We start from the raw sequence: 13,167 nt of genomic DNA on the forward strand, positions 1-13,167 counted from the left end.
ACTTTGGAACTACTCAGACAAGCTATGTCTTCTGATTGAAGAGTTAAGTCTGTTTACATTTATGGTAATGACTGAGAGACATTTACTGACTGCTTATTTTGGGTAGATTCTCATGTTGATTGTGCTTTATTTTTGGCATTGTTCATCCTCAGGTTTTTATAGTTTTCTGAGTTGATCATGTTTGAAAATTTCCTAGCTCTCATGAGTTCATCATTTCCCCTTTGAGTTTCATTCTTTCATGACATCTTGTGCTTGTGGTTGGTTTTCTTCTTCTTCCATGTAAAATATTTTTTTGACTATCTTGTGTAATGCATCTTGGTGAACATATAAACCACTCTAGCTTGTCCTTATCCTGGAATGTCCTTATTTCTTGATCAAAGTTGATGGATAGTTTTGTGGGATATAGTATTCTTGATTGGCAGTTAATCTCTCTCAGAGCTTAATTATAATGATATATGCTTTCTAGACTTTTAGTATTTATTCTGAGAGAGATGTGGTGATTCTTATATATTTACTTTTATATATAAGCTGGCATTTTTTCTCCTGCAGATTTCAATATCATTTATTTGTTGTCTAGTTTTGACATTTTAATTATGATACAATGTAGAGTTGTTCTTTTCTGGTCATGTCAATTTGGAGTTCAAAATGCCTCTTGTACTTTGGTGTCTATATCATTACATGGACATGAGAAATTTTCTCCTATGATATCATTGTATGTATCTTTGTATTTCAGCTTCTTCCTCCACCCTGTGAATTCTGAGGCTTGGTTTTTATATCTTGCCACAGATTTCTTATATGTTGTAGTCATAGGTATTTTTATTTCTTTGTGATTGTCTGTATGCAATATCTCCTAAATCTTGGCCTCCATCTCTGGTATTCTTTCTTCTGCTTGATCTTGTCTCCTGATATTGCTATCCTCTGTGGTTTTTATTTGATTTATTGTGGTTTTCATTTCTCCATTTCTACTTGGTATTTTTTCATAATTTCCATTTCCTCACTTACTATCTCTTCCACATTGCTGGATTTCTTTTCTAGGTCTTAAATTGACTTCCTAACTTCACTTATCTGTTTATTTGAATTGTCTTTGTCATTGATTATTTTTTAACAGTGGGCTTCTAAATTCTCTATCAGACATTTCAGTCAATTCATTATCTTTGAATTCAGTTACCTTGTTGCGGTAGTGTTTGAAAGTGTGACACGGACCTGTTTTCGTAATTCTTTTTTTGCCCTTTGATTTGTCCAAGTGCTTGGCTTCCCTTTTACTTCCTTGCATATGTGGATAATCTAGTGCAGTCACAAGGTCAAAATTCAGCAATAAACCAAACATTTGAATGAGGAAGACACAATTGTAATTCTTAACTAAGGCTGTATAGAAACAAGACTCTGGTTCCTAGGGAGGATGATCTGGAAACTTAAAATTGATTGAAAGGTATAAGGGTTAGATATTGAATAATATAGGAGATGAGCATGGAGAAGGGAAGAAGTACAAAAATAGGAAAAATGGGTGGTAAGTTTAGGAGATAATAGTATGGTAAAGCACTATACAATGGTGACAGAAAAATAGTCATTTGGGAAATGAGGAGAAAAATTAAGATATAAAGACATTTTTTGCTGACAATAAATCAACAATTTTTTAAAAGAAACAACCAAACAAAACAAATTACATGAAATTTTTAAAAAGGAGTTTATGTTTCTTGGCAAGTTTTGAGATTCCCTGTGTATTCCCCACATTCATCCCTCAAGCCAGTTTTCATGGGAACAGCTTCAGGAGGGCAGGTTTGCACTTGTGGATGGTGTTGATCTGCAAAGCTGAATTTTCTAGTAAGGAGGATTTGACCAACAGAGGAAATTCCTACCTTAAGGTGAAGGAGGGGCCTTCAAAGAAGGGGCAGCTAATACCAGGTGGTTGACACACTCCAGGGCAGTTATCTTAACAAAGCACTTTGCCAGCATAGATGTTTTAGGACTGCACAGCCATAGATAGGGAGGTGAGACTTCCTGTTGAATTGTAGAGTGATCTGAGTGGACAGGCACTCTTTCCAAAATGGGAAACTTAGTCAACATAGCTGCAATCAAATGATAGGGTGGGGCCTCCAAACTCTAAGCCTTTGGTTGCTAATGACTTCTGCCAGGATCCCCCAGGTTGCCACTCTTAAAATCTCTCCCTATTTACATCTACCTCTGGTGGTAGTTGCACAAGCAAGAACTGTGGCTCCAAGCCCTGGAACTCCCCAAGCTTTGATCCTTTAAATTCCCCAGGATGCTCCCTCTGAATGCTCACCTGCCTGCAAGTAGGTTGCATGCAGCTTCTGTAATCTGAGTTCTCTGACCTTGGAGGGTAGGTGCTTGGTTTTTGCAATTGGCCTTACTCAATGAAGCTGCTGTCACTGGATAGGGCGGGGACACCAACCTCTGGGCTACTTGTTGCTTGCAGATTGCCCCAGTCAAAACCTTTCACTCTAGCCAGGTGTAGGTAGCTCATGCCTGTAATCCTAGCTACTCAGGAAGCAGAGATCAGGAGGATCATGGTTTGAAGTCAGGCCAGCTAAATGGTTCACAAGACCGTATCTTGAATAACGTAAAAAAATCACAAAAAAGGGCTGGTAGACTGGATCAAGGTATAAGCCCTGAGTTCAAGTCCAAGTACCACAAGAAAGGAAGAAAAAAAAACCCTCTCTCCTTTGATGACACTCTCCCACACAGACTTTGTGGCTGGGAGTCTCAGAACACCTTAGGCTGTGAATTTTCAAATCTTCCAGGTTGCTGTAGTCTCCCTACAGGCTATGTACAGGCAGATTCTGTAACCTGAGCTCTCTGCTAGCAAAGGCTAGATGCTTTCTCTTTGAAATTTTCCACAAGCAGGTAGGGTATGGCTGTTCAAACACTGGCTCTTTCCCTTCCCAAGCTGTCTTTATCTTCTCAGTTCAACCCAAGTTAAAACCTCTCCATCTCCAAGTTGTGGCCATCTCCTCTCATACACTGTGGCCAGGTATCTCAAGATGCCCTAAGCTGTGATTGCTGTTTGTTTTCAAGTCCCCCTGCATACCTGAGTCTAGGTCAGGTGGCCCTCTCTCATGATGGTGCCTTTCCACAGCTCTCTGAGACATGGAGAAGGAAAGATTATATCATTTGGTCATGTCTGGCCTGTTACATGCTGAGGCAGTTACAATCCAGCTAAAGCCCTGCACTGGCTTGAAGTTTGCAGGAGGCGTAGTTTTTCTAACCCACCTAGGACTGTCAGTCTGTTGTGGAGGATATCTGGCTTACTTGTGGTGGAGGCCTCAGCTTCACCTCCTGCAAGGAGAGCTGAGATAGAGCTTCAAACTATTTCTTAATTTGCTCTGTTGCTTTTCTATTTTGTCATTCTTTTCAACTGCCCTCTCATTCTTTATGGTTTTTGTGCTCTTCCTGTCTTTTGATCTCCAGTATGTAGTCTCTTCTGTGTTATAGAGACTCTTACTCAGAGTCTGGTGGACAAAATTTTTACTTTTCTGCCATCTGTGGCTTCCCCTGCCGTGGATTTTATCCTCTGAGTTAATTGGATGGTTGCATGATCTCCCTGCCTATGGTCATGCTGCCCTTTCTGTTTTTTCATTGTTTACTCATTTGTGTCACTTGTTCAGACCTGGCACACAATTTCTTCCTACTCATGAAGCTCCCTCTGACTGTTCTTACTATCAATGAAATTACCCATTTCAGCATTTATCTATGAAGTACAACTTATCTATGCAGTAAACTACTGTTCATTTTATGACTCATAATGTACAGATGTAAATTTACCTCAAAGCAGAAAGAATACCTCTTATGCATATCACCTTCCTTGAGTGAATTGAAAATATCTTTGCTTAACTGTTGATAGTATAAACTTAACTATTTGATAACACACTGATAGTTTCATATTTGAGACATTGACATAACTGGCCTTTTATTCTCAGAATATTTCAGCAATTAAATACAAAATTAACAGCATTTAAGCTAGTAGAGAATTATTCTGTCAAATACTCTTACTTTTCTTGCTAGGGAAAGTATAGACTTTGTTTCTGTCATTATATAGCCAGAACTTGCATTTATGGATTTATACCATGTGACAAACAGAAAAGGTTTTGCCTTTAGATTTCTGATATGTCACCCCATGTAACATTTATCTGTTCATAAGAATGCTTTCTAAAGGTGCCTGGCACGAATAGTTGCTGGGAATGAATTGCTTTGGGAGACTTGATTTCAGAATAAAGTTCAACATTTTCAGCTCAGTGGCTTTAACTTGCCTGATTGTCATGTCAGTTGTATTGTGCTACATAGTCATTGCCCACTGAGTAGTCGTGAGAATAAGAAATCTATAGCTTACTTTAAGTGCGCAAAAGTGCTGTTGGCTTGTGGAACTCATGAGAGTTTCTTGAAGTGCTGGAGATGCAATCGGGGCCTCGTGTTCCCCATCAGCCGCCACTTCCAATGATGTGAAGAAGGGTTCAGTGCACTTTATATAAAAGACCTATCTCTTCCACTGGCATGCAACCTGCCTAAAAGATCAACTTTATTAGAACATAAACTGCATTGTAAAATGAACGTCATCAGTACATATAGATAGCTCACTATGTGCCAACTACTCTTTGGAGTACGTTTTGAATATTCCCAAGTTTAATCTTCCCACAGTCCAGTGATGTGTAGACTGTTACTATTTTCATTAAATAGATGAAGGAACTATAACACAAAAAGTTAACTTGCTCATAAATTCATACCTAGGAAATGTTAGAGCTGGAATTCAGACCCAGGAATTCATGTATCTGTGTAGATTATGTCTCTCAAACTTTCCATGAACATCTAGTATCTATGGAGAGAACTCTGTTGATGTTTTTCATTACTGGTGTAGCTCTATGAATTTGTATATGTGAACTTTTCAACTGATGTGGTGCTTGGAATACAAAAATGTAAATGCTTACAATAAACACCTCTCCTGTTTTTTCCTGTTTTACCAATTTGAGTATCTAGTAAAATAAAAATTTTAAGAAGTATAATGTGTTTCAATACTACAGCAAGGTCAGTAAAGTTATCTTTAAAGAGCTAGACAGTTTTATTTTAGTCTGTGTGGGTTATTTGATCCCTGTTGCAATAACACAGTTAATGCTGCACTTATAGTTCAAAAGCTGCTCACAGTTTGGAGTTGAGGGGGTCTGCCCATGTCACAATATAATTTCATCCCAGAAATACTTGATAGACAGAATTGTGCCAAAATATTAGTAAAGATTTTCTCCTCTCTCTTTTAGTTTCAAGAGGCACAGGATCAACGCATGATGACCAAACAAAATATAGAGAAAATTCAAGATAATCAAAAAAGGTATGACTTACAGTGTTGGTAATGCAAATAAATAGTGTCATATTAGAACAATATCAAATAATGATAATAAGTATATATGTGTTAGGACCTGAAATTCTTATGTTACTTGAATTTAGAGTTTGGGTAGTAGCTCAATGGCAGAGCACTTTATTTGCCTGAGTGAGGCCCTGGGCTGGATCCACAACAACAACAAAAAAGCAAAAGTAAATACCTCATTTTTAGATTGTTCCTAATTTTGCACCTTATCAACAGAACACAGTGAGAAGACCAATATAATTACCAAATCATTTGCTTTCCAAGAAAATATTTTAGAATTTATGTAATCACTCTTTCAGAAGTTTGTTCAAAATTATATGGTATTTTTAAACATTTTATGTGAGAAAAATAATTTTTAAATATACCTTTAGGCTTCAACAGAAATACTTCAAGTCAAAAGCTATTGATAAAGAGAAAATAATGAAAACTAAGCTGCTTAAGCAAGAAAGTGCAACAAACCTAGAAAATTTGGTAAGTCACATTCTTACTAATTTCTGCCACACTGTAGAGGAATATTTTTCTAGAACTATATAGGAATATTTAAAGAAATAAGAAAAGCTCATTGATAAAGGGTTTTCTGAATCCGTATTGACACCACTAGCTGCTACTACTGGCTTCCTGTGATTGTATAGAAGTTTAATTCATAAAATTCTTGGTTTTGGTTGTAAGACTTGAACAAAAGTATTGCGATTATTTTAAACCCAAATTTTATCCATACTTGCTTTTTTAGCTATTCATGCACTAATAAACCTGTAGCAGATTAACACCTTTGGCTACTGGAAATTGTTGTAGAGAAATTTGTTTAAGTACCTGCTAATATTTTAAACAAATTTTAATCCTTCGAGAAATTCAAGTGATTTTGTCTACAATCCTGAATTTATTTCATAAATTAAGGTTTTCAGTGACGTTTGGAGAATTAATTGCTTGTAATCTGTATTCTTCATCAAGAACAGATGATAGGACACTATAAATCATTTTTTGCTCAAGGGATGTGTTTTTCTCTGGAATTTTAAAGGAATACACAGGTAGCCATAGTGTCATACACTGATGATCCCAGCTACATGGAAAGTGGAATGGAATGTTCATGGTTCAAGGCCAACTTTGGGAAAAAATGCAAGACTATATTTGAAAAATAAACTAAAGCAAAAAGAGAAAGGGGCTTGGCTCAAGTGGTAAATTACTTATTAGTCTTGCACAAGACCTCAAGTTCATACCTGCTACTGCCAAAAAAGAAAGAGAAGATCATTAAAAACATAGGTATAAATGCTCAAATTGGACAGTACAGAGTCACCTATTACTCCTAGATTTTCAGGTCAGGAAGCGATTTTATTCACCTGTGTTCATCAGGTTTTCAAGACTTAACAGTCCATCTTCAGAAAAGACAAATGCATAATTCAGAGTATCAATTTGTTGATGGAAGTGAACACTATAGAACGATTTACCGAGAAAACCATAATTGTCCTATCATTCGTGCTTTCCTTTCTAGGAAGCAATATGGCAAGATTGTTACAACTTGGAAGCATTTCTATACAACTAATAATGAACAAACTGAGAAAGAATATATGAAAATAATTCCATTTACAATAGCTTCAAAAAATTAAATACCCAGGTGTCAACTTAACAAAGGATGTGAACGACCTCTACAAGGAAAACTATAAACTTCTGAAGAAAGAGATTGAGGAAGAGTATAAAAAGTGGAGAGATCTCCAAAGCTCATGGATTGGTAGAATCGACATAGTAAATATGTCTATACTCCCAAAAGGAATCTACATGTTCAATGTAATTCCCATCAAAATTCCAATGACATTCATTAAAGAGATTGAAAAATCTACTGTTAAATTTATATGGAAACACAAGAGGCCACGAATAGCCAAGGCAATACTCAGTCAAAAGAACAATGCTGGAGGTATCACGATACCTGACTTTAAATTATGTTACAAAGCAATAACAATAAAAACAGCATGGTGTTGGCACAAAAACAGACATGAAGACCGGGGGAACAGACTAGAGGACCCAGATATGAAGCCACACAACTATAACCAACTTGTCTTTGACAAAGTTGCTAAAAATATATGATGGAGAAAAGACAGCCTCTTCAACAAAAAGTGCTGGGAAAACTGGTTAGCAGTCTGCAAAAAACTGAAACTAGATCCAAGTATTTCACCCTATACCAATATTAACTTAAAATGGATCAAGGATCTTAATATCAAACCCCAAACTCTAAAGTTGGTACAGGAAAGAGTAGGAAATACCCTGGAACTAATTGGTATATGCAAGAACTTTCTCAATGGAACCCCAGCAGCACAGCAACTAAGAGATAGCATAGATAAATGGGACTTCATAAAACTAAAAAGCTTCTGCTCAACAAAAGAAATGGTCTCTAAACTGAAGAGAACACCCATAGTGTGGGAGAAAATATTTGCCAGCTACACATCAGACAAAGGACTTACAAACAGAACATATAGAGAACTTAAAAACTAAATTCTCCCAAAACTAATGAACCAATAAAGAAATGGGCAAGTGAACTAACCAGAACTTTCTCAAAAGAAGAAATTCAAATGGCCAAAAAACACATAAAAACTGCTCACCATCCCTAGCAATAAAGGAAATGCAAATTAAAACCACACTAAGATTCCACCTCACCCCTGTTAGAATAACCATCATTAGCAACACCACTAACAACAGGTGTTGGCGAGGATGTGGGGAAAAGTGAACCCTCTTACACTGCTGGTGGGAATGTAAACTAGTACAACCACTCTGGAAAAAAATTTGGAGGCTACTTAAAAAGCTAGACATTGATCTACCATTTGATCCAGCAATACCACTCTTGGGGATATACCCAAAAGACTGTTACTCCAGAGGCACCTGCACACCCATGTTTATTGCAGCACTATTTACAATAGCCAAGTCATGGAAACAGCCAAGATTCCCCACCACTGACGAATGGGTTAAGAAAATGTGGTATCTATACACAATGGAATTTTATGCAGCCATGAAGAAGAACGAAATGTTATCATTCTCAGGTAAATGGATGGAATTGGAGAACATCATTCTGAGTGAGGTTAGCCTGGCCCAAAAGACCAAAAATCATATGTTCTCCCTCATATGTGGACATTAGATCAAAGGCAAACACAACAAGGGGATTGGACTTTGATGACATGATAAAGAGAGAGCACACAAGGGAGGTATGAGGATAGGTAAGACACCTAAAAAACTAGATAGCGTTTGTTGCCCTCAACACAGAGAAACTAAAGCAGATACTTTAAAGCAACTGAGGCCAATAGGAGAAGGGGAGCAGGAACTAGAGAAAAGGTTAGTTCAAGAAGAAATAACTTAGAAGGTAACACACATGCACTGGAAATCAATGCAAGTTAACTCCCTGTATAGCTATCCTTATTTCAGCTAGCAAAAACCCTTGGTCCTTCCTACTGTTGCTTATACTCTCTCTTCAACAAAACTAGAGATAAGGGCAAAATAGTTTCTGCTGGGTAGTGAGGGGTAAGGGGGGGTAAGGGAGGGAGCTGGTGGGCGGGTAAGGGAGGGGGCAGGAGGAAGGGGAAAGAAGTGACCCAAACATTGTGTGCACATACACACCTTTCAGCGAAGGTACAAGTGACCTTTACCATCATAGAAAAAATTAAAAATACAAATTAGTCCCATTTTGCTTGCATAATTGTCATACACATGGCGTCAAAATATTTTCATAAGCAGGAAACACTCTATTCATAAATTGCATACAGAAATGTATTAAGGTATCAAAATTTTCAAAATGTAGGAGTACACAAACCTATTAAATTTATTTAAAAATACTGAGGAATGTTTGGCAGATTCCCAAAGAAATTAATTAGGAATGTGAAGTAGAATATTAGTCACTTTGAACTCTTCAATGTGAATCAAATTTAATACAAGATATTTCAGTCAGCTTGACTTGTAGCTCTCAACTTTTCCAGAATGTGCTCATGTCATAGGTCCATGTGCCAGAGATTACCATACTTGACATATACCACTTCAGCATGAAGAGTGTGGTTTAGGAAGAAGAGGGAGCTCTAGATTACTCAAGCCTTAAAACCACATAGCTGAGTGTACATCTGCAAGAAATTTTAGAAAAAATCTTTGTCACAGTCATGTCTCTGTAGAAAAGGAAATTCTTCATGAGATAAAGAGGTGCAATCCATAATCAGCTCCTTATGGGAAAGTCTCACATTGTGAAAGAAAAGAAGACAAAGTACCTTCGGTAGTCAATATCCTAAGGACATAGGGCCCCTCCCACCCACAAGATTGGAAAATCACTGCACTCCACATAGCATTAATAAGGATTAACATGAAATGTATGAGGTTATCTGTCTGCAGAAGTGACCCTCACCAAGGAATGCCTTCTGTGGTTATTGTCTGTAAGAAAAGAAAAAGGAAGAAAGAAAAACACAAATGACCTCAGTAAAGAAGCCAGGGCTGGAAATGTGGATCAGGGAAACTGACTTGAAATTTAAGAATTCTGAGGAAATATTAAAATGGAAATAAAAAGGATAGGACTAAACTCCAAAGGGTGCTGCAATTATTAATGAAGTGGAGAGCGTGGCCACTGTTAGAAAATGTGGCTGACCAGCAAAGCAGGATAAAGACATTTAAAGGTTCTTGATCACCCTCAAGTTTTTTAGATGATAGCTTTGAAACGTCAGCATGTTTTGCAAGTATGAAATAGTGAAAAACAGATTTGTATATGAGACCACGTATTAAAGAACAGGAGAGTCCAAATGAAGGGGAGAAACAGCTTCATGGGAAAGGCACAACAAACAGGCAAATTTATGCTTTCCTGAACCATAGCAAACATTTCCATATTGCAGAAAAAGGATAAAGGGAAGGGAAAAGTTGAAACTCAAGGGAAAATGCTTATCAAGATTGAGAATATTTTTCTCATCTCAAAATCAGGTGAGAATCAAAAATTTAGTGGAAATAAGGACGTTTTTCAAAATTGAGTAGGTAAATATGATTTAAATGTACTGAACTATTAACAAAAATGTTAGTTTTACTAGATAAGTATTAGAACTCTTTAAATTTGTCACTAACAAGTGTAAATTCTTCAATTTTCTTGTAATCAAATTTTGGCAAATTGAATTTTAGAGATTATAATGCTGGAAGTATAAACCTCTTTCTGTCATTTTTTAAAAAGTCATTATTTTTATAATCTTCTCTTACTGGTGATAGATTTATAAAATGTAAACACACATTACTCAAGAAGGCATGAAAAGAACATATTTAGGAAAAGAAAGTGAGTCTCTAGACTTAACTTTATTTTTATTTTTTAAAGTATGAAGATTATAAGAAGATAGGAAAAATCGTCTTTGAGTATTGTAAAGAATTGGAGAATGAAAAGAAGAGAAATGTAGAATTACAAAATGAGCTCACTGAGTAAGACCTTAAATATTACAAAATATATGAACTGTTTGTTGGCTGATTTAACTATAATTTTTTAAAACCTAAACTCCATTTTTGTATAACTATTATACATGAATATATATTCATTCACCCCTTGTTGGGCACCCCGTCTTATACCTTTCTTTGTATATTCCTCACTTGATGGGCACCTAGTCTGATTGCTTACTTTGGCTATCGTGGGTAGTGTTGCAATGAGCAAAGGTGTGTAGGTAACTCGATTGTATGTTGGCACACATTCCTTTGCATATATGCCCAGGAGTGGTATGGCAGGATCCTATGGTTAGTCTTATGTTTCCATTTATATGTATATCATTTGTACAAAAACATATTTAATGTACCACTAACTCTTGGTATCTGTAGGGTTTGGTCCTCGTACAACTTACTATTTTAAAACCATGTATTTTTAAGCCCCTTATATAAAATTGTGTAGTATTTGCATATAACCTACTCACCTCCATGTGTATAGTGTAAATCATCTTTAGATTACCTAATAAAATGTAAATGTTGTATAAATAAGTGTTACATGGTCCTTTTTTGGGACTAATGAAAAGCAATAAGGTCTGCACAGGTTCAGTGCACATGCATTTACTTTCATCAAGTATTTTCCATTTGTGACTGGTTGATTCTTGGATGCAGAATCGACATATAAAGCAGACTGCCTTCATATGTGTTCCATACATACAAAATAGGATTAAATTAGGGATGAAGACTCAAACCAACAATCATGTTTGTACTATTAGGCACAAAGTGGAATGAGTTCAGAGTATTTATAACCCAAACCACATTTAGATGCTTTTCTTTTCCTTGTTGAGTACATGTGTTTGTTCTCTGATTCTAGTCAATATTTTCTCTCCGTTTACTGTTTTACTTGCATTTTGTCAGCATTGTGCTAGCAAAGACCTCTAGATTTCTTTGTAAAACAGTTTTCAAACCTTTCTCCATTATTTCTCTACTTGCATTTTGCATCCTTTTCCCTCCCCCTCCATTCAGACTTTTAGAATGTTTACACCTGTCTACTGTTCTAGATGAGTGAATTCCTTGATGTTTTCTTTTGGTTTTTTGTGTGTTCTGAGATGGATGCAATCTCTCTGACATGCTAAGAATGCTCTCTAAAACTGAGCTAATCCACTGTAATCCTTTTTAATGTATTTTCTGAGTCTTTTCTTTCTACACAGTGATGAAAAAATACCAAAGTGTATTTTCCTAATTTTAGAAAGCATTCACATATAAGTAAATATTTTCTTCATGTCAGATTGAAACTCTGGATTATAGCTAATGTGTAATAATATGTTAATTTTTACATAGAGATACTCAAAATAATTAATTACATATTGTGTAATTATATATTTTTCATTCTGCATATTTCTGCAGATTAAAGAAGTCCTCTAAAATTGAACGAGTTAATTTTAGTGAATACAAAAATGAAGAAAACAGTTTGGAAAGAGATGTACAAAAGCATCAATTTGAACCAGCTATTGAGACAAATAAGCTAAGTCATAAGGTAATTTTGTCATCAGTTTTGAGACACACGGCACTTAATTTTGGAAATATAAAACTTCCAATGCTTTAGTTATGAAATGAAGATTTGTATTAAATTTTACAGACTTGATATCAATGATAATATCACCTTTTTATTAAAAGGGAATGGTATTTCGTTGATTATTACTTGAACCCTGGCTGATGATGTAAAGTCAGGAAGCACACCAAGACATGACCCCAAAGCATGAGTACTAAGTCAGTATTTGGGTAAAAGCTTTACTGAAATCCAGTTAATGTGCCTCCCCAAATCAGTCATTGAAATGGCATGATTCCATAACTTGTAGTATACTCACACAGTTACAGAACCACCACCATAATTTTAGAAAAGTTTTATCACCCTAAAAATAAAACCTAGGTGGGCATGACACATGTCATCCCAGCACATGGGAGACTGAGGCATGGTCTATGGGATAAACCGTGTCAAGAAAAGAGTAAGAATCCTCATACATTTTAACCATCACTATCCCATTTCCCTGCTCATCCTTAGGGGACCAACAATCCACTTTATCTCTATAGTTTTGTCTGTTCCGGATATTTCATATGAATAAAATCACATAATATGTGGTCTAGGTTCTATTTTGGCTGGCTTTTAAGCATAGTGTTTTCAAGTTTCATCCCTGTTGGAGCAGGTGTCCATTCTTAACTCCTTCTTTTTGCTCACTTATGTCCTGTTGTATGCATGCACCAAACATTTTATCGTCTCATCAGTGATGCAACATAGGAGTGTTTCCATTTTTGGATTTACTTAATATTGCTGATGTGGACAGGAACATATATATATATATATACATATATATGTATATATATATGTATATAATGTCTGAGAG

General features: G+C 36.1%; 1 long non-coding RNA gene across 1 annotated transcript; it reads left to right on the forward strand.

Moving 5' to 3' along the window:
• Positions 1-5,747: 5,747 nt before the first annotated feature.
• LOC141416808 (uncharacterized) lies at positions 5,748-12,271 on the forward strand. The gene is made up of 3 exons (XR_012441384.1): positions 5,748-5,839; positions 10,674-10,774; positions 12,173-12,271. It is a non-coding gene; the product is annotated as an uncharacterized lncRNA (long non-coding RNA).
• The last annotated feature ends 896 nt before the right edge of the window (positions 12,272-13,167 follow it).

The sequence above is a fragment of the Castor canadensis genome, chromosome 14 (genome assembly GCF_047511655.1).
Source record: "Castor canadensis chromosome 14, mCasCan1.hap1v2, whole genome shotgun sequence".
In the NCBI taxonomy this organism is placed as follows: domain Eukaryota; kingdom Metazoa; phylum Chordata; class Mammalia; order Rodentia; family Castoridae; genus Castor; species Castor canadensis.